This window comes from Lissotriton vulgaris, chromosome 5 (assembly GCF_964263255.1).
Source record: "Lissotriton vulgaris chromosome 5, aLisVul1.2, whole genome shotgun sequence".
Classification (NCBI taxonomy): Eukaryota; Metazoa; Chordata; class Amphibia; order Caudata; family Salamandridae; genus Lissotriton; species Lissotriton vulgaris.
The window spans coordinates 2,015,287,397-2,015,313,741 of record NC_141693.1 but is presented as its reverse complement, the minus strand read 5'-3'; the positions used below and the strand labels follow the sequence as shown (position 1 = coordinate 2,015,313,741).

Genomic DNA, 26,345 nt, shown 5'->3' with positions numbered 1-26,345 from the left:
AAGTGATGTGGGCACAGGTGAAATTAGCCGAACAGCAAGAAAAACAGTTAAGTAAAATAACTTCTGATAATAATGTTCCGAATACCAATTCTGGGGGGGGAGGAAAGCCCAGACCTAAAATGAGTCGTGAGGAGGCCATGAAAAAGTTTCCGTGCCATGGGTGCGGCCAGATGGGACATTGGAGAGACGAGTGTCCACACCTACAGGCTGGTAATGCCCCTATAAATGGTTTAAATCCACAGGTGCCGAAAGAGGGGACAAGGAAAACCCAGCAACAGGTAAAATTACCTCCAGTACCTCGCGCTCCTAGACAGAATTTTAAGAGTCAGGGTCAGCAGAATGAGAGGGCGGAAGTATGGGAGGTTGAGAGTGAAAGAAATGCAGTCATCCCGCAGTACTTGCTAAGTGACACCTTCCTTTGTGAAGATCAAGATTGACGGGGCCTGAGAGGGGAGGATGAGGAGTGCGTGCTTGGCGCCTCCTTGCCGGTAGACCAGACTGGACCATACATTGAAGGAAAGGTTGAAGGCAGAGATGTCACCTTTCTGTTGGACACTGGCGCTACCAGATCTACTGTAAGAACAGTGGATGTTCCTAACCTACCCCTCTCGGGAGAAGCGATCCAAGTAGTGGGCGTATCAAATCAGATAATAAGTACCCCTGTAACTGAACCAATGGAGATTTCTATAGGAAATTTCAAGGAAATGCACAGATTTGTGGTCTGTGATTCCAGTCCCGTAAATCTACTAGGACGTGATTTGTTGTGCAAGATGCGTTGTACCATTTACTGCACACCAAATGGCGTTGAAATTCAGACCCCCGATGAAGATGGCCTGTACAAACTGATGTTAGTCAGACAAGATGCTGATATCAAGCCTTTGACCATTGAGGATTTACCTGAGGAACTCCAGCTAAGAGTAGTACCCGAAGTGTGGGATTTCACGGGAAAAGATGTAGGCCTGATGGCAAATGTGGACCCGGTTAAAATAGCAATAAAAACAAATGCTGTATACCCCAAAACCAGACAGTACAAAATGAGTGCAGAGGTGAAGGCAGGAGTAGCGACTGAAATCACGAGGCTGCTAGAAGCAGAAATAATAGAAGAAGTATTGAGCAGCCCTTGTAATTCGCCTATCATTGGGATCAAAAAGCCTAGTGGGAAGTACCGGGTGGTGCAAGATTTGCGCAAGGTAAACCAAATTGTTGTGCCTTGCTGTCCTATTGTACCCAACCCTGCAGTGATACTCTACCAGATTCCTTGGAACGCAGAATGGTTCACTGTCATCGATCTGTGCCACGCATTCTTCTCCATCCCATTGCATCCAGAAAGCAAGTTCCTTTTCAGTTTTGAATTCGACAGCCATATCTATGTCTGGAATCGTGTCCCTCAAGGGTACACTGAAAGTCCATCGATTTTCAACCAGATACTGAAAAAATGCCTTGAATCCCTAGTGCTGCCACGAGAGTCTGTTTTGGTGCAGTACATAGATGACCTGTTAGTGGCATCTAAAACCCAGTCTGACTGTGTCACTGACACAATTGCCTTGCTGAATCACCTAGGAAAGGGAGGACATAAAGTGTCGCCTGACAAATTACAATTCTGTAAAAACTCAGTAAAATATCTGGGGCACCAGATAGAAAAGGGAATCAGGAAGGTCACTACCGAAAGGATCAAAATAATTAAAGCGATGGAACTGCCCACAACCCAGAAAGAGGTGAGAATGTTCTTGGGAGTTGTGGGTTACTGCAGGCAATGGATTGCAGGATTTGCGGCTCTAGCCCGACCCCTGATAAATATGACAAAGAAAGGAGTGGAAGATCCCGTCCACTGGGACAGTGAGAGCATGAATGCTTGGGTAACTCTGAGAAACTGTCTATGTACCGCACCTGCATTGGGTATGCCTGAGTACAATAAACCCTTTGAACTGTTCTGTGACACCAGGGAAAATTGTGCCCTTTCAGTCCTGACCCAGGAGCACGGATCAGTCAGAAGACCAGTCGCCTACTTTTCGGCCACCCTAGATCCAGTGGCGGCTGGACTGCCTGGCTGCTTAAAAGCCGTTGCTGCTACTTGCGCCAGTCTAGAACAGAGTGAGAGCATTGTCATGGGACATCCCGTCACTGTCTATGTTCCTCACTCTGTTGTCATCCTACTGACTAGAACTAAGACCCAGTACCTCACACCTAGTCGGCTGACTAAGTATGAGAGAATTTTGATTGGTGCTGAAAATGTAACTATCTCCCGGTGCAATGTCCTAAATCCTGCGACACTGTTACCTGTCCCTCTGGATGCAGAATCGGATGAGGGTGGGGAACATAATTGCATTGATCTGACTGAATATAGCACCAAGCCCCGTCCTGACATCCGTGAAATAGCACTACGGGACGGGGATAAAACAATGTTTGTGGATGGCTCGTGTTTGAGACATGAGAGTGGGAGTCTGAGTGCTGCCTATGCTGTGGTTACTCTGACAGGAGTCGTCGAGGCATCTTACATGCGCGAGGTGAAATCTGCACAAGTGGCAGAGCTTATAGCGTTAACTCGGGCATGCAAGAGGGGAAAAAACAAAAGAATTACTGTTTTCACAGACAGTCAGTACTGTTTCGGGGTTGTTCATGACTTCGGCCAATTGTGGTTGCAAAGAGAATTCATGACTTCCTCTGGCACCCCTATCCGAAATGGGAAAGTAGTGCATAACTTACTGGAAGCCATCCAATTACCCAAAGAATTGGCTGTGGTCAAGTGTGCGGCTCACAGATCTGGAAATGATGATGTGACTGCCGGTAATAGGTACGCTGACCAAATTGCACAGTTTTGTGCCCGACACCAGATGTCTCTACAAATTGCCCGGTGGGATGGAACCAGCTGCCAACTTATGTTGTTTGATAATGTGTCAACGTGGGAAGAATTAAGAGAGATACAACAAGCCACAGACAGGCAAGAAAAAGGCAGGTGGGCCGCCAAGGAGTGCGAGTTGCGAGAAGATGGTGTGGTGGTAAATCCGGAGGGGGTGCCTGTACTGCCTGATAGCTTGATCGACCCCATGGTCAGAATGATACATGAGCCAACACATATGGGAAGAGACGCGATGTGTCGGGTGTTTGACCAAGTGTTCTATAATTCAAAGTTCAGGGACCAGGCGGAAAGGCTTTGCCAGAGGTGCCTAGTGTGTCAGCAATTCAATGCAGGAAAGAAGACTGTAGTGAAACAGAGTACTATTGGAAAGGCAGTAGGTCCCTTCGTGAGAATACAGGCAGACTTCATAACCATGCCCAGATGCAACGGATATAGATATGTCTTAGTCATAGTATGTCTATTCTCCAGGTGGGTGGAAGCATATCCAGCTAAGAAAAATGACGCTATCACCACAGCCAAATTATTGCTCAGGGAGTTGATACCTAGGTATGGGATCCCAGAGACGATCGAAACGGACCAAGGTGGGCATTTTGCCAACGATGTCCTATTGGAACTCAGTAGAGCATTCAAAATGAAGCAAAGATTGCACTGCGCCTACCACCCAGAGGCTTCTGGGGTAGTGGAACAAATAAATGGCACTCTGAAGTCCAGACTGGGAAAAATGTGTGATTCCACAAAAATGAACTGGATAGAAGCTTTACCCCTGGTGTTAATGAGTCTGAGAAGTATCCCGAATCGAAAGACTGGCCTAAGTCCCCATGAAGTGTTGATGGGAAGAGTGATGCGCCAGGCATGGGTACCCGGAAACAAACTGCTAAGCATTTCTGATGATATGGTGCTAGAATACTGCAAGCAGCTGGGTGACCAAGTGCGTTCTCTCTCTCAGCAGATTGGAGAGACTGAAGACGAGTGGCCAAAGACTCCAGCACACAACCTGCAGCCAGGAGACTGGGTGGTGTTAAAGAAACACACCCGGAGCAGCTGCTTGAAGCCAAGGTGGGGAAAGCGACGACAAGTGATCCTCGTCACTACCACTGCTGTGAAGTGCGCTGGTGTACCGAAGTGGATCCACGCCAGCCACACAAAGCGGGTATCTGGAGAAAACGCGACTGGAGCTGAAGGCAGCACAGCTGAAGAGACCTCCGAGGAAGAGAGTCCGGAGCTAGCTGACATCGAACTGCCGAGCACAAGTCGAGACGTTGAATGGTATCCCGCCGACGAACCGGTTCATGATCCAATACGAACCCGGAAATATTCTTACTTAGACAGTGAGTGGGATAGTCCAGGTGAGTCAGAAATAGAAGAAGCAGGTCAGGTCAACGAAAGCCATAACACACCTGATCAGGACATAGGCCAAGTAGGGTCAGAGAAAGATCTCGAGACTCCTCCTGAAACTCCGGAGCCGAGAAAGGGACAGTTAGAAATTAGGGCTGACGTTCATGCAGAAGAAAACGAAGAGATCGAAGAGCATGAACAGGAACAGATAGAACTAGATCAAAGCGCTCAGACAACGGAAACAACAGTAACCAGAAATAAAAAGAAAGTGCGATTTGAATCTGAGCAGGGACAGATTAGCGACCAGGCAGAAGAGATAGACGAAAGACCTGGAACTAGTCAGACAGGCAGGGAATCAGAAGTGCCACAACAAAAGGTGAAAAGAGTGCACGAAGAAGGAGAAGTCTCCTCAACCACTGGGAGGCACGGAGGAAGAAGTACACCTCGATACGTCAAAAGACTAAGGCTCAGACTAAAGACAGTCGAAGAAAACGATAAAGACCGAAAAAGGGCTTTAAGTGAAAGGAATGCAGCTCAAGGCAAATCGCTGAGAAAGAGCGACAGAATAAAGAAACAGAACCGACTGTACCGGAGCCCTGAGTGGACGTACCTTGTGTTGGAAGAGATTGACGAGCCTCACCACAGTGGCAACAGTGACAACGAGTTCCTTGCTGATCGGAGTTCGGACGAAGACCCTCCTTAAGCGAGCCCTGAAGTGAGCCTTTGGTGCAAAGAAACGAGGAGGGGTAGCAAAAGCCACCTGTAAGCTAAAAATGTCTGATCCGAGTGTCTCTGGGAGATCCCGCTGTGGGTGTCTCAAAACCTGTTGTAAGATATGCTTGTGTAGTGTAGCTATGCTAATAGTAATGTGGATAGGACTAACAGTTTTTCTACCTTTTATGATAAGTAAGAATCCTAACTTGTCCCCTACTGAACCCGAAGTAGTAGATGTAGGAGTTGTACCGACTGCAGAAACTCCACGAAGACTAGAAAGACGCGACAAAAGAGTAGGACTGACACACACACGACCTGATTTAGAAGCACCAGATGAGGATGGACTACACTTTCACAAAATGAAGAACAGGACGCACTTAAATGTTTTTGCTAACTTGTTAGTGCATTATGTAGAAGCTATGGAAATAGAGGACTGTTATGTCTGCATGAAGCTGCCAACTTCAGTGGCTGAAGGCGTGACATACCACCATCTACCCTTGACCTATGGAATATCCTGTAGTATATTAGCTAGCTTGTTCTATAGAAGCTCCTTGCAGTACTATTATTCAAATGAGGACGTAGTATTTTCTGAACTTCCCATTAGAAGACATTTGAACCGTGTACATACTACAAGTGACGTGACCCGCTATATGGGAGAATATTTCCTGACTATAGGTAACATAGACTTAGATCAAGCAAGAGAAGACAATCTGACCTGTTCACTGCAAGAGCAGGAAAAGATGTTTATAAAGATGGCAGACAGAAGGAGAGAAAAGTTTCAGAAGAAGGCAAATGACGAGAAGGAAAGAGTTCCTAGGTGGGCTGAGCACATGGATAACACCTCAGAAGGCGAAACCAGTCCTGCCTTGTTGCTGGATTTTGAAGGAAAGGGGAAACTTTGTATCCATAGGGAAAGGACAGAGTACTATAACAATGTATTCATCGGTTCCAGCGAGTGTGAACATAATTATAAGGTAATTGGAGGTTGGGGTTTCAAAAACGGGTCAGAACCTGTGTTTCCCGGAATATATTATATATGTGGGAACAAGGCTTATTTCAAATTGCCGGATCACTGGTATGGAAGCTGCTACTTTGGCATTGTTTTCCCGAAAATATACCATGTGAGCAATGCAGCTGGAAGCGATGATGAAACTAATGGCTTAGTGCGTAGTAGACGCGAAAGTGTAGGCGAAATTGTAGGTGATATTTTTAGTGCACTGATACCTGGAATGGGGGTAGTTCTGAACACCCATAGAATCTGCAAATTGTCTACAGTAGTGGACCGGTTATCAACGGACACTGCTGCTGGTTTCCTGCTGGTCAATACTGAAATGGTTGCGATCAGATCAATGGTTTTACAAAACCGTCTTGCCCTTGACACCCTATTAGCAAAAGAGGGCGGAGTCTGTAGAATGCTGAGAGCGCAACATTGTTGCACCTACATTCCTGATAAAAGTATCGAATTAAAACAATATGTGAGGAACATAACTAATTTGGAAAAGGAACTCAAACCATTGGAGGTTGACAGTGCCTGGACGAGACTGACTGGAGGTCTCTCCTCTATAGGTAGTTGGTTTACTAATCTAGGTAGAAATATTTTGTGGAAAATACTGATGCCAATAGTCATAATAGGTGTGATTGTATTGATCATTTTTATCTGCTGCAAATGTCAGAAGTGTAAAAAGAAATACACAGTAAATCCAAGGGGGGTGAAAAGAAACATTGATGAGTTAGAATTAGAAGAGCTGAAGAGTGCAATTTATAAAAAGGCGAAAAATCACCACTCTCATAGGGAAGCTGAAAGAAAACTAAACAATAAGTTTATTGAAATCGAAATGGACGATATGAATGAATGAGAAAAGTTGGCATCTGTTTCCTTCATGTAGTGATGATAGTAAATATCATCAAAGAGGGGATTGATGGAGCAAGGATTCGCACGCATAGCGCCTTGCTCGTATGCAAAACCCTGGTCTATAATTGCATAATAATATTAACACCATTGTTCGTCATTTGTAAAGTGTTTTCCCCTACACGCGGGTGTCCCTAGGATGCTTGCTTGTTTGTCTTTTCACGTACTAACGAAGCTTGCACTAAAAATGGCTGCTTTGCCGCAAATTCAGTCTGCGCATGCGTCGGTCATACCCATGTGATGTGACGCACTCGCATTCTGGAGGGATTCTGTGCTCATGCGCATTGATGCTAAATATGGCCGCTTGTCTCTCACCACGCTCTCTGCTTACTGCAGCAGCTTTTAGCCTATCTATTCTTTCGCATTAATCCTTAATGCTATAGTTATTATAAAAGTAAGGGTTGGTTATCCTTTATCATGGTATACAGTGCGATCATTTTTATGTATGATTCTAATTTGTCTTCGCTTACTTTTCATGTACCGCGTCTTTGTGGGCTGGGTATTCATGAGCGGAGCCATACTTGAAGCTCTGCTGGGCACCGTCACCTGACCAGAGAAAGTTCCAACTGCGCAGAAGCTAAACCTAGCCAGCTGGCTCCTGAAGCACAATGCGCCTGGGAACATCGCTGGGAATACGGAGTCTCACCTTGAAAGAAGCAATACTGTTGCTACCTATTGAAAACTGTCCTGTACTACTGTATTCTATGCATGGGAACGTGAACCTGAGGGGCGGGTATTCAAAATTGCATATTCAATCATGTGAACCTGAATTCTAGGAGGTGGTAAAGACCGCACCACCTCTCCTGACCAATCACAATATGGGAAACTGTCACTTGCAACATTAGGGGGTGGTCTGAGGGTCCCCAAACTGTATAACTACCCTAGTTTAGCTTAGGAAAATTGTCCGACTTGTCCGAGTAGCAGACCTGTCACTGACCCTACGATCTCAATAGGTGTTCAAGCCTGAAAAGTGCTGCGGAGCACTTTGTCCTTACTTTCCACAAACTCCCAAGGGGTGGAAAAATCCTAAGTGCTGGCGAAGCACTTTGCTGGGGAATTCGAAAATCCAATCAGGGTTTCTGGCGGATTACTTGCAGAAGGGGGTAACGCAGGCGTTGCTGTCCGAAGCTGTGGGTGTTGGTCGTAATCTGGGAGGTCCAGTCCCTGACCCGAACCTGAGGGGTATCCTGTCCTTATTCTCCGTGAGCTGTTCCTGCTCACAGTCTGGCATTCCTTTTCTGAGGGTCCCTGTCCCCGTCTTCCCAACTGACCCGTGGCCAGGGTTGGTCTTCAATCTGAATTAGGTAAATATAGATTGTGGGTTTGCGTATCTCTTTTTCTCTCCCTCTCTCGTCTGATCAGTTAAACATTCTTACCTGTGTTATTGCCTTATTGCCATTGAACTTATATGTGCCTGAATTGTAGTTGGTTCCTTCTCTCCCCCTCTCCTTTAGAAATTCATTGATTTTATTAACCATAGCATGTTCCCGTTTTTCCCTTTCCTTTAGTGGTTTGCAGTGAGCTTAGCAAGAATATTCTGAACACTTAGGTTAAGTACATGTTCTAGGTCCCATCCCATTCCTATGTTCTAGTATAACGTTGCAGTGAATAGTATGTGCTAAACTTCTCCCTGTAGTTTCCCATATATTCTAAATGGTCATATTTTTTGTGCAAAGTTACCTTTTGGTACTGATTTTGATGTTTGATATATTACTCTGTGTATCGCTTATTATCTTGGCTTCTTCACTTTGAAATCTTATATAAAAATTCGAACTTAATCAGGTGTCTGTGGTCATTTTACAAAACTGTGGAAAGTATTTTTAAGGATTTTAAGGTGTATTGGATGTTAGGCCTGTCTACTCTTCTTTAACAGCTCCAGGTCCGTCAAGAAATTGCGCCTGTGGTAAGTCGGGTGCATGGTAAGCAGAGGTAAATCCAAACTTGATTACTCCTAGCAGCGTGCAGGAGGAGAAATCCTCACCCAGTTTCACCCAAACGAAATTAATGTGTTCGTCACGCCAAGGGCCCAGTGCGTGTTAGAGAATTGGTATCCCGGGTGACCTGGGGAAAACTGCGCGCTCTAGCACCCATCCTGGCTTTCCCTGTGAGGCGTCCACTCCTGGGCACCTCCAAGGTGGAGGCCAGGCATCCTTAGCGTTGTGGGGGCCGTTGTGAAGATTAAGCAAGCTATTGCCCAGAGTTGCAGAGTGGGACTCCATGATTGGAATAGGCACCGAGGCGAGAATTATCAGGTCCGAGGAGCCCAAGACCCGCCGAGGCGGGGAATTGAACCCTGGTCCCGGGCTAGACCTCTGCATCAGGGTCTGCCGCTCTAACCATTGAGCCACACTTCTCCACACTTCACCCCACCAGTTAGAACTCCCTATTTGAGTTGCGTTGTGAAGCTGTAGAGTGGGTGGCACTGATGGGCACAGAAGCTGAACAGCTGTTTTGAGGTCGAGGGAAACAGGCACAGGAGGTGGGTGAGCCGTTCCATGCATAACAAAAGGCGCAGCTGCCATACTTGATGATACAGCTCGGCATGCCGTGCTGCAACAATTTTTTAAAAAGAGTTCTCCAAAACCACACGAGCAATGGAAGCGGAAGTAAGCTGTACTTGGGCGGTGCCCCTATGTGAAAAAACAGAAGTGACATATCGCTACATGTTGTAGGTATAGGATCGTGCACTGCTGTTAGACCTATGTATATTCTCTTACTTTCGTGCTCAGCACGAATCGGTGCCCAGGGGGACAGTAATACCCAGCTAGGTATCACTGCTACTTGTGGATATCGCTACATGTACCATTTAGGAAGCAGCAGAGAAGAGCAACTCTGCACCGAACCAATGGGAAGGCAGCAGATGGGAGCAAAGTCCTTTTTTTAATACAGCAGGTCTTCCAGACAGCGCATGCACGCTGCCTAGGCGTGACCTAAAAATGACAAAATAATGAAGTAACACTATCATAAAATGTACCGCATTACGCTGAATAATTAGCTTTTTCTTGCTGCATAATTTACTCAACCCATTTGGCCCACCCCTGCCGCATAATTCCAGTGGCCCTGTCTATATCTTTTAAAGCAGCAGGGGCCTCCCTGAGAGGAGAGTGGTGTGGAATAAATCCCAGAGCTGTGCTTGGTGGCTCATAGTCCCCCCTGCACATTTATTTCTGCTTATTAGCACCCCTAGTGCCAATGCAACCCTCCGAACCCCCTCCCCCGCAGTACCTTCTGGTCCCTGAGAACATCTCTGTGAGTCCCCGAGTTGTGGTGTGTTTCACTGCTTGAGAGACAATTGAGCAGCAGCCTGCAGTCATTTAGCGGCTTCTGTTGTCCATCTAGATACCACTCTCCAGACTGACTCTCTTGCGCGGGCACATTTGCAGCTTCTAACTCAGGGGCTCATGTACAAAGATTTGATGTGCTGCAGCATTGCAAACCTTTTTGCTGTGCTGTCCTTCGCCATTTCAAAAGGACAGGAATGTGACGTATTTACAAGCTATGGTGCAAGCCTATCCTTACAGCCTGATCCTGCGCACAATTAGCAGCCGCGTGCCAACGCAGGCACCGCGGTGCAAGGGTGTCTGTGCTGTTTGCTGGACTTTTCTTGTGCAGGAAGGGGCACCTTCCTGCAGTGGTCGAAATGGAGAAAAAAAAGCAGGGACTGTAGGTGTGAATCAGAGGGTAGGAATAACCTAAGGATTGGGTGAGTGGACTGAGTCAGAGGTGTGGCCAGAAAGAGCTAAATATCCAAGGGGAATATTAGCAAGAACCTCGTTAAAATTATCGCCTAAAACGGCGATAATGGGCTTGCTAATATGCGTTATAGAATTCCAATAGAAGCCCAGGTTAGATGTCCTGCACATCTAACATGGGCTTCTATTGGAATTCTATAACGCATATTAGCAAGCCCATTATCGACGTTTTAGCGGCAGTTTCCTGTCGCTAAAACAGCGATAATTTTAACGAAGTTCTGGCTAATATGCCCCCAAATTTTTAGCATTTGTTTTCCATTTCACTAACTGGTTACAGCTTATTACTGGATTTAATTCAACCAATGAATACACGTTTATTTAAGGTTTAATATGAGTTATTGACATTAAAATACATTCAGAAAGTGGGATATGTTTCCAATCACAGAATGTCCCAAACACACTTCAAAGTGGAAGCACAAGTTATATCTCTCCGAGCAATGCAATTTCTGTCATCAGCACTTCTCCTCCCTTTTTCCAAAAGAGCAGTTCAGACATAAATGGCAAAATATCCTAGTTTGCAAATGTTTTCTATATAATTATGGCTCTGCCAAATAATAAATAATCTGCTGCATATTCTGGCAATTTTAACTAAAATATTGTATGTATCTCAAACGGATCAAAAGTTACTAAAAAAGGTGACGTGTGGCTGCGAGGTTTAGGGACCTTTGCAAATGTTGACTTGGCACTTTTCTCACTGCTGCATTTGCGGGTTACACTGGTACTAATGAGGCAAAATCTTTGCAGAGACTTTTAGCATGTGTACACACGTCAAAATAATATGGTATCAGAAAATGTACCGCATTATGCTGCAGTCTTTTTTTGCTGCCTAATCTCGTCAACACTGCGACATAAAATGTTGCCTCCTTTGCTGCATAATTCCAGTGGCCCCAAAGCAGGCAGCACATGTTACAAGTGCTTGTGCATAAAGCAGAGCGATCGAGAAATTTGCAAACTTAGGGGCATATTAACCTCTTTCGTGCGTCGGACGGACCCTGGCCGTCTGACATCACTTTGGGCGTGTGCAAAGGACGGCTGGGGGCCATCCGAACTGCGCACGTGTGGGATTTTTCAGCACCAGGGAAAAATTACGGCAGCAGTGAAGCGGTTATCATGCCCCTATCGCCACAGGAGCATCACTTTTTACATTGTTCATTCCTGTGGCGATAGGGGCTGCGCCTTATTTACAAAACAGAGTTAAGCCCCTTAACGTGGCTTAATGCTACCTCGTTAATAAGGCCCCCTTTCACGCTATGCTCAGCGTGAAAGGGGAGGGCAATGGGTGTTGCAGTGGGAGTTCTACCACAACACCTACTGATTCTGATGCTGCCTCCTATTTACAAAGGAGGCGTAAATAGAAGGCAGCGCCAGAATTAAGACCAGGTAAACCTGGTCTTACCCTCTTGCAACGTGGAGAAATGTTCAATTTCTCCTCCTTTTTGCTGTTTTCCTGTGGGCTGCGTTGTGCTGTGCACATGAAAACAGCAAAAGGCCAATGATTGTTTATGTATAGGAAGGTCCCGCTTCCTGCACGTAAACAATCATTTTAAAACACTGAAGTTTTGCAACTTCTATTTGTGCTGCAATAAGCAGCACACATAGAAGTTATATAACGGCATTTCAAGATTGTTTATGTGCAGGAAGGGGGACCTTCCTGTACATGAACAATCTTTCCCTGCACGCAGACACCCTAGCACTCTGGAGCAAGGGTGCCTGCATTGGCACTAGCCTGCTAAGAGTAGCACCTGTGCAGGGGGACACGCAGTAGTCATGGTGCAGCCCTGCGTTTCTGAAGTGCGTGCAGCCCTGCGTTTCTGAAGTGCCAGAGTGAGGCATGGAGCCAGGAAGGCTAGCGCCTCACTCCGCCCCTTCCCGTCCGAATATGCCCCTTAGTTTAGTGTGTGTGCAAATCCTTCATTGTCGGTCCCTGGTGAGTTGCACTGCTACTGCTGAAACAAGGCCGATTGAGGTACCAATGGATGAGGTGAACTGGCCTCAAGGGTCCTGTGACCTCCGTGACAGTCACTGTTGCTCTAGGGTCTGCAGCTTCATAGGCTGGACAGGCCTTCAAGGTTAACCCACACTTGCCACCGCTGGGGTCCACCTGCTGGTGCGAAGACACCAGGGCTTCTAAGGTCTTGCGGGGCCTTCTCAGGTCTAGCATGGGAATGTGCTCCCTCTGGAGAGTGGTCTGGGGGACTGATCGTGAAGGCTGAACTTAGTTCCCCAGTTCCAAATACGGCAGCTCTGACCATAGTGCCACATCCTCTCCCCCACTGAACACTATACTGCCCCACTGAGAGAAACTCGCACTGCCTTCAGCTGCAACCCAATTGTGCCCGCTATAAACACTTGGATGTGACTCAATTCAAACTATGCACTAGACAAGAGCAATGTGCTGCCTGAAAAAAAAAGTAACAACATACTGGAAAAAGCAAACACTCATAGGGAATGCAAGATTAACTAAAGCGTGTGAAATGTAAGCAGGAACGCCATGGTTACCGTCACACCTTTACATTCATTATTCAGAAATCAATGAGTGTTTTTGCCTGAATAGTTCAGGACAGGACTACAGGCCGTTTCAATGTTCATTGCTTATATTCTTACAAAACATAGGCAGTATGGTTTAAAAAGGCCACATCCCCAAACAAAGAGCTGCGGAGCACATTTTATAAACTAAAATGAGAGAAACAGCTGATAAGGATCACATTAAATGTTTTCCACAGTTATTCAAACAAAGCCTCGGGTTCCTTGTGTTTCCCAAAGTTCTTGATGTTTGTTTTTATAGAGGCCAGTTCAGCTCCTGACAGCTAAGGCTGCTCTTGCAGGCCTCAGTGCTGAGAAAAGAGCAGAGCTGTAAAGGAGGGGCTGGGGACCTTTGGCCAGGCCTGAAGAACGATTTCCAGGGGAGGCTGGCGGGGCTGGGGCGGCACTGGTCCAGAGACAGAGCACTGGGTCCAGAGACCAGTGGTGAGTGTCTGCTGCTGCAGCCTCCTTTTCTCCTGTTTTCAGGTCTAGCAGGGTGGAGAGCAGATGGGCAGAGTCGGCCAGGAATGCCACACTGAAGCCCTCGGCTTCTTTTCTTGGTGGCGTTCAGGGCAGGAGCGGCCGTAGCGGGCACCGGGCATTTCCCCCGTGGGCCGCCTGGATTTTGGGTCCCTGGGGGCCATTTTTGTCACAGGGCCGTTTTTGCAGCCCCTGTAACAAAATCGGCTGAAACCGGCCCTGGCAGACAGCTTAGCCGCTCCCAGGGCGGCCGGCCGAGCTCTTTGCCAGAGACAGTTTTGGTTCCCAGTCTGGCCTGGTGGCGTTGCCAGTCTGGGTGAGGAAGAAAATAAAGGGCAGACGAGGTCAAAGGCGGGGCCATCAATGCATCCTGAAGTGACCTTTGTATTGGTCACAGTGGGGTCAGGAAGTTAGCGTCACTAGTGGAGGTGTGAATCCCTGCAGGGCTCTCATAGGTAGCCGTTTTCGCGAGCTTACTTAACATTGACGCCCCTTCAGTGTTGCGGGGCAGGCCCCGCCCCCAGACACAGAAGCAGAGAGGGTGGAGGTTGTGGCGACTGCTGAGACCGCCCTCATGTGCACCACACAGGGCTGGATAATGATGTAGTCATTTCCAGGCAAGGTCAAAGGTCAAGGGATAGCTTGGGCACCTGATGTCAAGTTTGTTACCTACGACTTACGAACAAATAGGTCTTTGTGGAAGGTGATGATTGTCTGTATCTGAACCAGACATGAATTCCTGACAAAACAAGAAAATAAATGTGTTCTTATCAGTTTAATATAAGATCTGTTCTCTATCTGGGGACCATATATCAAATTGATCTTTGGAACAGGGGGATGGAATAGGAGCTTGCTTTGTCCACTCTACACATCAACCTGGTAATGCAGTACCTCCAGGAAAAGAACCCTGTTCAAAGAAAGACTAGAAAATGAAAGTAGCGCTTCACTGGCAAACTCTGTAAATTGGCACTAATTAGGTCTGATTAAAACCAATGTGGCCACTCTGCGACTACTCTGTCTTGCTTTATTTAGTTATTTATTTTTTGTATATTAAACCTTTTTTTTCTTCTCTCCATCGCGAGGCTGCACTTTAGAAGAGAAAAATGTCAGAAAAAAACGAAATTTCCAGCAAGTGTTTCCTTCTTTTTTGGATCCATTTGACAGGGGAACGAATGAAGGAAAGTAGAAGAAAGAGAGGGTCAGAGCCGTTTCTTGAACTCATGTTTTCCAGAAAGTGAGTAGGAGCGAGACATAGACAGAAAGAGAGGGAATAAGAGAAAGAGGAAGAAAGAGAGAGGGGGCAGCTGCCAGGGGCAGAGCAGGAGAAGAGGACCCTGTCCTGGTCTTCTCTGGGCAAGAAGCAAAGGTCAGAGTCCTTTCCCTCTGCCCATCCCGTCCGTCTCTGAACGGGCCATGAACGGCAGAGCCAAATCTATAGGTCTTGGCTATTTCTGCCGTCCTGGGATCCATTTTTTAAATAAAATAAAAAAGCATGCCGTGCGGCTCCCACCCACTTTCACCACTACCTTCCTGCGCAAAACCAATCCTGAGAGGTCTTTTCTTTGTTCTTCATGCAGCACACAAGGAAAGAGGAAAAGACAAGGAGAAATGTAAACATTTCTTCTTGTCTGGGGAGGCTTAACATTTTTCTGCTGCCTCAGGTTTACCTGATTAAGTATATCTGGTGTAGTGGTGGACGGAATTTGCGTAGGCGAGTTACGCAAAGTTCCACGAAACTGTAAAAAATCTCCATGAGCTATGCAGAATTCCGCGAGCACGCGGAATTGCTTGTTCCGCCCGTTCGCAATGCATCTTTCCTGTTCGGGGACGCTGTTTACGTGCTCATGGGGAAATATCTCGCAAACTTGCCCATGCGGTTGCAGCCATCTTGTTTCACTTGTTATGCCCCCTCGCGATGCATGTTTCCTGTTCGCGAACGCAGATGTCCGATGGCGCGTCCGAATGATGTGTTTGCGATCCCACACTCTCGCAGGATCGCTCGGCCGGCTACCAAAATCTCGTGGCGCACGCAAACGGATAGGAAAACTCAGCGGTGAATGCAGGGATCCCGGTAAATTGCTCCCGCACGCGCGAACACGCATTTTTAAAGTGTGAACAAGGACAAAATTCCCCTATGCCGTGGATCGCAGAATTTTCGGCAACTACGCATTCTCCGCGGAATTGCCAAAATTCCGCAAATTCCACGAACGGAGCGGAATTTACCATCCAGGCCTAATCTGAGGCACAGTCAAACAAAATCCATGGGAACATCCACCGCAATGCCCACGGAACGCCTCTTTGATGCAGAGTAAGGCAACACAGTGCCTTGCTCTACCTTGCCATACTCTATATGTTATGTTATGTTAGTTATGGTTATATAGCGCATGGCTACCCCAGCAACGGGGCGTCCCAGCGCTTGCAGACATGCTTAAGAACAAGGCAACCTAACCTGCAGAAATGACGTGTAGCACCACTTAGAAACCCTAGGTAGAGGGAAACAGCCAGGTTTTGATTTGTTTTCTAAATGACAAATAGTTATTTGTAGCACGCACCTCCGTCTATCTACCAGAACACTCAGTCAAGTCACGTCTTCTACTCACACTCATGTCTCTCACTGTCATTCCCACTTACAATCAAGTCTCCCAACCAGACACTCAAGTTCCCCACTCAGGCAGTCAAGACATCTTCCAATCACAAACCGAGGTCAGGTCATAAACTCACACGCTCTAGTCTGCCACTCCTGCAGTCAAGTCTTCTTTCAATCACACGCTGAGGTCAGGTCTTCCACTCACACGCTCTAGTCTGCCACTCATGCAGTCAAGTCTTCTTTCAATCACACGCTGAGGTCAGGTCTTCCACTCACACGCACTAGTCTGCCACTCATGCAGTCAAGTCTTCTTTCAATCACACGCTGAGGTCAGGTCTTCCACTCACACGCTCTAGTCTGCCACTCATGCAGTCAAGTCTTCTTTCAATCACACGCTGAGGTCAGGTCTTCCACTCACACGCTCTAGTCTGCCACTCATGCAGTCAAGTCAACTTTCAATTCCGCGCCGAGGTCAGGTCTTCCACTCACACGCTCTAGTCTGCCACTCATGCAGTCAAGTCAACTTTCAATTCCGCGCCGAGGTCAGGTCTTCCACTCACACGCACAAGTTTGGCACTCAGATTCTCAAGTGGCGTTTAAGGACCAGAATTAGATCTTGGTGGAACTGGTCCCATCGTCGCTTTTCAGATGGTTTTTCCAACTGCCGACTTGGCGTCCACCTGCTGTATTTAGATGTTGGCGGATCTTTGGAGGGCCGACCTTTGGAGTACCGCTGCCTCTGCCAGAATCATCCTCCCATGCCGACAGTGTCATAGGAGAATTAAGATGTAGCTTGATGTTGAGGCAACTGTGGCGGAGAAACCTCCAAACTCTGGTCGACAGAAACTAAGAAAAATAGATGAAAACATACCTTTTTTCGGAATCCCACTTCCGATTCCGTCTTGAACTGCATTGTCCAGGTCCTCCATGTGCTGTTGCTACTTGACCCCGGTGCTCAGCAACCCCGTTATCGCTGAAATTTAACGTATGTGTCTGTGTCACTTGTCTCACTATAAATTGTGTGTTAAATCAGCTTTTATGTTATGTTATGTTATGTTATGTTATGTTATGCGTTTTTATTTGGCGCACAGATGCTCCAGCTAAGGAGCGTCCTGGCGCCCGACAAGGCAGCTGCACAACACAACTAAACAATAGACAAACAGTGTAAACGAACTAAGGGAATAAAAACGTTTTCACCTCGTGATTTTTTCAAAGCTCTTACATGAAATTATTTTATGTTTCGTGCATAAGTGTTTATCTTAAGACTTATTGTGGTTAAATGTACACACCTATATTGACACATAAAAAATATCTTTTTGGTGGTGATGGGTGTTGTGCTTGTGGTGACTGTGAGTGTACATTCAATAGTGTGTGTATGTTGCTGGTGTGCAATGCTGTATGTTTAAAAAATGGCATTACACATTAGCTAAAGATATAGATTGAATAATCCCAACATATAGTGGAGTGAAATAATGATAAGTAGCACTTGCCTGTCTCACTCTCTCAGGACTACGCCGGCAGGTCACCTCCAGCACAACGGTTACATCTAAATCAGCTCAGCGCACACCCGCCGACCTGATGCCGACAGCGTAGCTGAGTAGACCGCAGCTGCGGCTGGAACCGTTATGTGGAGGCCACATCTAAATATCGCGGGCATACCACCAACCGCTCGACGGAGTACTTGGAAACTCTGCGCGGTGGGACTCCTCAAGCGCCTTGAGACCCTATGTGTATGTAGCGCGCTATATAAATCACTTGACTTGACTTGACTTGACTAGTCGCGCCAAGATACTCTGGCACCTCAAGTTTATTAAACCTTACTGACTTTAGGTGCTTTGGACCATTTATCCTCAGAAAAATAACATGTTGCACATTAAGGAAACAAAAGAAAGGAAGGAAAAGAGAAGGAAGCAGGTGCAAGGAGAGTGACATATGGAGGGACAGAGTAAAAAAATGAACAGGATAAAATCAGATATAGAAAATTAAAAGTGTGAAGGCCATAAGAAATGTTATAGAAAAGATGATGGAACCATAATGTGATGAAGTGTTATAATACTGGAGTATTCCTGGGAATCAGGGCAGTAGGTATAGGTGTAATCACAAATTGATTATGTTGAGTGTTCTGTTAGAGAAGAAAAGTTGTTTAGAATTGAGGAAGAGACCAGGGGAAGGTCCTCTTCATGGACAACTCATGAAAATACAACCCACAGGCTTTTGAATGGTCCGCTAAGAGTGGACCCTGTAACACATCAATGGTAAACACTACTAACGAATTGGGTGTTCTACCAGGCAAAGGTAAAAGGTATGTAAGGCAGCGCAGTGCTTGTGAGGGCGTGATTGGTAGTAAAGCGAGTCTTCATCAGGACGATGGGTGGTGGATACACTCTGCGGGTATGCTGGAGGAGACCAACCCGGCAAAGCAAATCACCAAGTGAAGGGGCTGAGGCTGCCCCACCAGGGCAGGAATGACCGTAGCGGGCAGTGTTTTCCACGACCCCCCGCAGCCGGTTTGCGTTCCCAGTCAGGCCCTGTGCCCAACCATAAGTAATGACACGGCTTAGATTGCAAGGAGAATCGAAGAAAGGCTCTAGGGTTATTCGGATTATGGACACTGTCAGGGTACCCCTCATAGACATGCTCACTCAGTCAGTCAGTCAGGTCTTCATTCCAGAAAAAACACCATTGGCAGCGCTTCATCTTCAGTCCTCGCTGAGCGAGCTCCTTGCTACCAGGGAGGTCCGTACCCTGATAGTGCCAATACCTCGAATAATTCAAGAGCCCATCTCCCTCCAAAAAACCAGAGACTGACCACCAGAGGCCCAGGGAGGGGCTGACCAGAGACTGAATAGCAGAGGCCCAGGGAGGGGCAGACCAGGGACTGACCACCAGTGGCCCAGGGAGGGGAAGATCAGAGACTGAATACCAGAGGCCCAGGGAGGGGCAGACCACAGACTGAATACCAGAGACCCAGGGAGGGGCAGACCAGAGACTGACTGCCAGAGGCCCAGGGAGGGGCAGACCATTGACTGACTGCCAGAGGCCCAGGGAGGGGCAGACCACAGACTGAATACCAGAGGCCCAGGGAGGGGCAGACCACAGACTGAATTCCAGAGGCCCAGGGAGGGGCAGACCAGAGACTGACTGCCAGAGGCCCAGGGAGGGGCAGACCATTGACTGACTGCCAGAGGTCCAGGGAGGGGCAGACCAGGCACTGACCACCAGAGGCCCAGGGAGGGGCAGACCAGAGACTGACTGCCAGAGGTCCAGGGAGGGGCAGACCAGAGACTGACTGCCAGAGGCCCAGGGAGGGGCAGCCCATTGACTGACTGCCAGAGGCCCAGGGAGGGGCGCACCAGAGACTGACTGCCAGAAGTGAGACGCAAAAGTGCCATTAACCGAATGCAGTCCCAACACATTTGTGAGATTTGCAGGCATAGCTACAAAGCTCAGCACTAATTAGGGGGGTAGATTACTAACAGATCAGCCTATAAACTGAAATTTAGGCTGATTATATATATATATATATATAAATCCCAAAGCATTCTACATTACCCATCTGTACGTCTCCTAACAGATGAATCTGTTCCCTACAGGGATGGGTAATGTAGAATGCTCTGGGATTTTGTAATATTCATTTTGTTTTATGTAATGGCTGCTGAAATTACCATAGTAATTGGCATCATTCTGATGCATAAGATTTCTGTGCCAATGGTACAGATTAAATAATCTACTTTTGTGAAATGCCAGCAGCTGGAACGGTTGGCAAGGAAGAAGCCGACCCTTTTTCTTTCTTCTTAATTCAGGACTCAGGCTCTTTGGAACGGAGTTTGGCTCGCCCCTGGGGTTCTTTTTACACCTTGTGATAGACATCCTGTTGTGCATTAAGTCATCTACTGGGTAAGGTTTAAATGCCCGGACCCCTTCAGTCAGCAGCCAATCGCAGTGCAGCACGCATTCCCCCCCTGTGACCACAGGAAGTGATGATTTTTACATCCACTGTGTCTTTCAGTTATTGAGATGTAGGATTCCGCTATTATGGACGTCTGGCGCCCTGATTTTAGGCCCCAGACCTTTAGAGCCATGTGATGGCTTCAGCAGGGGTTTTATGCCAGATGAGCGTCGTTTGAACATGTAATAGAGAAGTGTGGCTCACTGGTTAGAGCAGGCAGACCCTGAAATAGAGGTCAGACCCGGGACCAGGGTTCAATTCCCGACGCGGCAGGGTCTTGAGCTCAAATGTCCATGGACTCGATAATTCTCGCTTCGGGGCCTGACCTAATCATGGGCTCACACTCTGCAACTCTGGGCATTAAGCTTGCTTAATCTCCACAACGGCCCCCCCCCCCCCCCCCCCCCCCCCCGAGGCAGGATGCCTGGCTTTCACCTTGGGGTTGCCCTGTAGGGGCTATCTCACAGGGAAAAGCCAGGACGGGTTCCCAAGGCAAGCGCTTAGAGACCCCTGGGTGATAAGCGCTATATGAATCCAACATACACAATAATCTGCTGAAAATAACTTCATTTGTTCCATTGTTATCAATTGACTCAAATTTTGCTTCGTGATTTACTGAACTCCAGGGGCCAGATGTACAAAGAATCGATTTGTAAAAAGTGGTCGCAATTTGCACACCAACATGTTGTGCATCTCTTATGATTTTGCAAACCGACCTAGGACTGTTAGGCCAGTTGGCAAAATCATCCCCATCCGGAGTGGACTGCAATTCGACCCACCTTATCAACATTCATGAGGTACGTTGCAAATTGTGACTCACTCCGATTGGATGCCATCACAGGGATGGTGGCCCGCTGGGGTGCGCAGACCACCATGTCTGCAGTTGTATTTAAATTAATCCTTTTATTTTTTTAATGCATGCTATTTTCCTCAAAGGAGCACAGCCCACTGCACATGAACTATGTTTTACTTTCACAAAGAGGAAGCTGTCCTGAGGGGACCTTCCCTCGGCCAATGGGTTGCTTCCTCCTTCGAGGCGTTGGTAACCTATCAATGGTTTGCGTACAAACCCGCTGTCACAAGACATTGATATATAGCATTGCGAATCATAAGTTAGAAGGAACGCCCTAAACATGGCCCTTCCAAATTAAGAATTAGACTGCATTTATATACCATTTACTGAATCACAAAACAGGTTTAGTACATTTAAAAAGCAATTTAGCAGCCAAAAGCCCAGTTGCAGGCTTTGCAGCTACTACATGGATTAGTACATCTGTTCTTAAGAAATGTGCTTGGTTTTTGAACATACTGCAGAACTTATTTAATAAATTATATTTATTTGTTTACATTTGCTTTTAATGAGTCACTGTTTTTTCGATGTGAGGCTCTGTGTTCTCTGAGTCACTCCTGGTTTGCATCTGAAATGAAATGAAATGAAATGAAATGAGATTTATAAACGCTCAACTAAGCCTGAAGGCGTCAAGGCGCCTAACCAGAGCTAGGGGTAGGCTTTGGCAAATAGCCACGTTTGAGCATCTTCCTAAAGGCTTGCTTAGTGGGGAGGGATTTAATCTCAGTTGACAGAGCATTCCATAGCTTAGGAGCCAAAGTTGAAAAGGCTCTGCCACCCCATTTGGCTCTGCGGACACAGGGAATTGCCAGCAGAGACTTGTTGGCTGAGCGCAGAGTTCTGACAGGGAAATAGGGAACCAGCAGTTCCCTCAGGCCTCTAGACCCATTTGCAGCCAAAGCCCCATAGATCAGACATAGGGACTTAAAAGCGATCCTGGACTCTATCGGGAGCCAGTGCAAACTTTTTCTTGCAGCCGTAGCGGAAGCCCGCTTGGGTAGATCTAGTACAAATTTTGCTGCGGCATTCTGTACCATTTGGAGTCTCCTTATAAGGCCCTTGTTGATGCCTAGAAGTAGGGCATTGCAATAATCTAATCTCGAGCCTATTAAAGCAACTACCACTTGCTTCCTGGCTCGAGGGGACAGATAGTATTTTATCTTCCGCAGGATGTTTATTATGCCCCAACAGGTAGAGATGGTCCTGTTTACTTGGTGACCCATCCCCAGGGTAGGATCAATCATGACTCCTAAATTCCTGGCCATCTTCTGCTCTCCTCTCCAGTGCTTGAATGCGATCAAGCGCATCCACCAGCCGCCCTTCCATGGATTTGTGCTCAGGCAATATCTCCTGCAAGGTGTCTTCTGTACTTTTAACTCTATCTTTCAGTTTATCATGGTCAGCACGCAGAAGCCCCAGTCCCGTCGCCACCTGGGCGATATCTTGCTGCAGCGCTTCCTTCGTGGCCTGGATGGCTTCCAGGATGCAGGTTTGTAGCTGCTGTAAATCCGCAGGGGCCTGTGTTGTTCCATCCGTCGCCCCAGAGCTCGCAGCCTCCTCCACTTTCCCCTTGGGCTTCCCCATTTGATCTGCGTGTTAGCCGCCAGCGCTCACCTCGCCTTCCTGGATGGGGGGGGGGAAACTTCTTCCCCACTCTCTCCTGGATAGGAGGAACAAGCGGGTCTGCTCTTCAGGCGCCGCGAGTGGCGAGCACCCGGCTTCCGGACACCACCAATGCTCCCCAGGCAGCGGATCGCCAGCGTCCGTTAGCGTCAGTTAGCGCTGATATCCCACTAGTGTGGCAGCGCTGTGCTTTCTCGGCCGCCCGTGGGAATGGATCAGTACCACTTCAAATCCGCAGTGCCCATCTGGAGTCGGTCGGCCCGGATATGCTGGTAATACCACCAATGTTCCCTACTAGCGGTCGCTCTCTCAGGGTTCCGAGGCCCGTTCGACACTCTGTCCCTCTCTGCCCCTGCTAAGGCTGCCACAGCATTCAAGCTTTTGCTCTGACTCACTTCTTGGTGTGTTGCTATCTCCTGGGGTCTCCAGCTCAGTGCAGCTCAGTCCCAGCTAGCAGCGAGTTTCAAAGAGTCTCTGCACTATTCCGGGTCATCCTAGGGCTCCTCAGTCAGCCCCTTAGCAAGCGTCTTAGCCCTGAGCAGGGTCTGCTCCCGCAGGGGACCGCCTGTCCCCCTGTGTGTCTCTCAGCCTCATTGACGCGGGCAGCTCCGCATCCCTCGAGTTCCTGTCGCCAACGTAGGATTTTCTGCTGCAGTCTGCCGGGTCAGCTCCTGTGTGCTTAATGCCACTCAGCACTCAATGAGGCTCAACGCAGTCTCAGGCCCATGCGCCGGCCTCCGCAGCGTGCTAGGCTAGGCTCCCGACCAAACAGCCGCCGCCCGCTGTCCTCCACCTCGCGCTGCACTCGTGAGACTTATCTGGTGCTGGCTTCCGATCTTCGAAGGATGTGCTCTACGGAGCCTCAGGTCACCACTCGACATGCAGCAAATCTCGTTACCGGGCTTGCCTCTGCTCAATGCGGCTGACACCTCCCTGCTCCGCCATTACACCCAGGGCCTCTCCCGGCTGCTGAGTTCAGGGACGGCCGCCATCTTGCTCGCCGTCCGTTTTGGATCCAATTCGCCCCAGCTGCGGGATTGAGTGGCTCCCCTGTCCGCATTCAAGGAGGGGAGCCCAGGCAAGTTCGAGCGGCACCACTGTTGTTTCGGGCCGTCGCTGAGAGAGCGCCGCGCTTTCTCGGTCTTTACCGTCTCTGGCTCCGAGTTCTGGCCGCCATATTGATTCAGCGCGCCCGCCGTCTCTTTGTTCTTCTGCTGGGCTAACGGGTCACTGGAGAAGCCTTAAACCCCGTACCTGGGGGTTCGCCGCCGTTCCGGTGTCTTTTTATGTTCAGATAATCCCGTTCACGATGAATTTCGTGCTGTTTTACAGGATAAAAGCGGGGATCGGGCGCGGAGCTCCGGGCTCACGCTGCCTATCCCCTCGGCATCCAAGCCACGCCCCCTCTGCTGCACGTTATGAGACCTGGAGTGAATATTCCACAAACAAAATAAGCATGGTTAAGATTTTCTTAATGAAGGTTTCTTGATGGCCACGCTTGATGCCAAAGTGAGAACTTGCACACATATGCATAAGACGGTCTGGCAATGAGCACAGCTGCATAGAACGACATGTCCTGCCAGCGCTAGATGCAAACCTGTTCATCACTGGAAACAGAAAACACCAGGTTCAAGAAACAAAACAAGGAGGTTCAAGAAACAAAACAAGCAGGCCCATGACCAAAAAGAGACCAAGCAGGTTCTTGACCAGAAACAAAACAAGCAGGTTACTGAGCAGAAACAGGACAAGAAGGTTCATGACCAGAAAGAGAACAAGAAGGTTCATGACAGGAAACTGAACAAACAAGCTAATGACCAGAAAGAGGACAAGAAGGTTCATGACAGGAAACTGAACAAACAAGCTAATGACCAGAAAGAGGACAAGAAGGTTCATGACAGGAAACTGAACAAACAAACTAATGACCAGAAAGAGGACAAGAAGGTACATGACAGGAAACTGAACAAACAAGCTAATGACCAGAAAGAGGACAAGAAGGTACATGACAGAAAACAAGAAGGTTCATGACAGGAAACTGAACAAACAAGCTAATGACCAGAAAGAGGACAAGAAGGTTCATGACAGGAAACAGAACAAACAAACTAATGACCAGAAAGAGGACAAGAAGGTCCATGACAGGAAACTGAACAAACAAGCTAATGACCAGAAAGAGAACAAGAAGGTTCATGACAGGAAACTGTCATGATTCAGGCCCATGTTGGAAGAACTGCATCTCCCAGAGTGCCTGGTGTGTAGTCTGTTGTTTGTGTTGGTGGTCATTCTTCTTGCTACCTATATCTTTCTTCCTCTCTCTGCATCCGGTGCTTGTCACCTGAGAGCCGATCTGCTCTGTGCCTGGTTAAGCCTTAATTGGCTTTTGGAGAACTTCTGGTGAAGAGTTTATTGCTCGGAGTTAGCAGAGACCGAGCTTTGCCGTGTGGAACACTTTTCCGCTGCACGGCTTGTTTACGCCCCCATTGACCTCTTGGAACCGCGCTGAGAGCTGAGAGCCGCGCTGAGAGCTGAGAGTGCCGCGCTGCTCGCGCTGGAACACAGAGATCGCTAATGAGGAAAGACGCGGAGAAGACCCCCGCTGCAGTTCAGGGAAGTGAACATTTTGGGGCAGTGTCGGTTCGTGTAATGCGATGCTGATTTTTCCTTTGTGTCGCCTCCTTGCCTGTTAGAGATAGTAGGGCGCCCTACTTAGTATTTTTACGGAGGTATCTAGACTGTATTTTACCCCCGCCTGTTTCATCGTATATGGTTGGATATTATGAGGTCATGTGATCGAGTGAAATGAACTCCTGCCTACTGCCCGAGTGGATTTGATAAAGGCTACCTTATAGTTTTTGATTTGCAATGGAGAAGGGGAATCCAGTTCACAACCTGGAAGAAATATAAAGAGAGCACATTAGTTTCTTAGATGTGCATTTGGAACTAAGACTTGCTTTCTCTTTGTAGTGGTGCTCCTTCAGACTTGGATTACTTTCTTTTCCTTTTCATTGGACTTTGTCTTTGTGGATGTGTGTGGCAGCCTAAATAGTGAGTCCTTTTTCTCCTTATACCTCTTGGCCTTTTTTGGTTTCATGAAAGGGAGGGGGTTATTATTGACACGTGTTTGTTTTGTGTATTTATGCAGATTCATCAAACAGAAGTGAAAAAGGGACTTCTAATCTGTCTTCGCCTGCTGTAGATGATTTCTGGCTGCCAGCCTATTATATTTTATTTCTCCATTTTTTCCCCTTCCCTGGAGGATGTCAACCTAGAGTGTGTTATATGTAAGACACGCCTGGGGGGGCCGCTTCTAGGGAGGAAGGAAATAAGCTACGACATCGCTCCTGCTGCTTCTGACTTTCAAGGTTAGTCAATCTGCCTTGTTTGTGACAGAGTGACAAGCCCACGTCTATTAGCGGCCTGAGCGATGGACACTAATACTGTATTACAAACTCTGTTGGACTCCTTAACTGCTTTACGGGTAGAGGTAGATGCAGTGAGAGCGGAGAATCACGACATGAGGAGTGAGATGGGTGCATTAAGACGTGATGTTGAGGGATTGGCCCAAGTTAGACCTACAGGAAAGCAGTACATTAGGGAGGCTACTTTACCCCCCCCTCAGTTCATGTCCCTTCCCATTTAGCCCCAGGAGTGCAGGGTCCATCCACCATTCAGGTTATACAACCCGTACAATTACCTTTGGCACCGCCCGAAAGGTTCTTAGGGGATCCTAGGAAATTCAGTACTTTTTTAGGGCAGTGCAAGCTGCATTTTT

At 47.7% G+C, this 26,345-nt stretch overlaps 1 pseudogene; it reads left to right on the top strand.

Moving 5' to 3' along the window:
* The first annotated feature begins 14,305 nt into the window (after positions 1 to 14,305).
* Positions 14,306 to 14,481, top strand: LOC147718025 (U2 spliceosomal RNA; annotated as a pseudogene).
* Positions 14,482 to 26,345: the final 11,864 nt, after the last annotated feature.